A 1,437-nucleotide genomic window follows, 5' to 3' on the forward strand; every position below is an offset into this window, starting at 1 on the left:
CTTTTCCTTTTTTGTTTTCTTTAGGTCACGAGCAGTTGTCCAAGCATTTCACTACATATCGTACTGTGTATGACTGTGTACGTGACAAATAAAAATTTGAAATTTCAAGAAATGCTGAGGAGTCATTTAGTCCTTTAAATCAGCTGTGATGGGTCATGGACACATCTTAAACCTCCAGGACACCGGCACTCGAGGCCTGGGGTTGCCTACCCCTGATGTAGAGCAAATGAACAGATCTGAAAGTGAATCCCTTAAGAAATACAACAAAGTTCAGCAAAGACCTGACACAGGACCAAAGACGTGTATCTGGCCTCGAATTGATCCATCTACTGTTCGCTGAAGTCTCATCATGGGCTCAGTGAGCGTGTGGATGTTACAGAGCCATTCTAAAGGAAATGGAAACAGATACAAAAAGGTAGAGGTATTCCAAATTACACAAGAACTGGACTGACAGCAGGTCTTATGGAATGACCAAAATAAATTTGAAATTTTTGGTTCAAATCACTGTCAGCATGTATGCAGAATGCTATGGTTAGATTTCTATCCAGCATTTAAGCCATCTGGAAAGCATCTGACTGGCAACGGCTCCATTTTTGCAGAATGATAATGACCTCAAACACACTGCCAGTAAACGCCATACATGCATGGAAAAAACACAGTAGAGAACTATGAGTCATGGACTGGCCTCCCAGAGCCTGGGTCTCAACGCTGTTCAAGCAATGTGGGATCATCTTGACAGAGAAGGAAACAAAAGGAAGCCATCATCAAAGGAAAAATGTTGGCTGTCATTCAAGATGCCTGGGGAACTGTTCCTGACGGCTGTTTAAAGAAATGACAAGGTTTGCTTGGAGTTCAGGTTAGGTTGAAGAATAAAGGTCGTCATATCAAATATTGACTTTCAAGCTCATTAGAATGATAGAAACTGTTTGTGCCTTAAATCCTACATTCACATGTATACTTGCATGTTTAAAAAAATAAAATAAAATCCATGCACTTCTTTCCCATTTTCCTATCAAAATGTAAAGAAAAGAAGAATGGAGGGGGGGAAGAGAGGAGACTTTTGTACTGATATCATGTTAAATAGATGTGTGGCTGTCTAATGTGCTGAAAGTTGAAAATATAAAAAGGCACACAAGAAGGTTAAACTTGGGCAATCTTGCATCAATCTGCAGTCCTGTAGGTTCAGCTGTGTAGCATAGTCAGGATCAAGGGTTCCTGTGGCTACTAGTTGTTCCCACGCAGAGCCGTTTCTGTGCTGTGTACAAACATCAGTCTACTAATGAACATAAAAGCGCCTGCAGTGAGAATGAAGGTTTATTCATCTGCCAACAGTAGCAGCAGAGGACTGAGAAGCCTGTTCTCTGCTCATTAATAACACCCATCTGCAATTATTTCCCCAAAACGCTTTTTGTAAGGTCAGCTCAGAGCCAGAAAAGC

The sequence above is a fragment of the Haplochromis burtoni genome, unplaced genomic scaffold (genome assembly GCF_018398535.1).
Source record: "Haplochromis burtoni strain Fernald_Lab_line unplaced genomic scaffold, NCSU_Asbu1 Contig_2, whole genome shotgun sequence".
NCBI lineage: Eukaryota > Metazoa > Chordata > Actinopteri > Cichliformes > Cichlidae > Haplochromis > Haplochromis burtoni.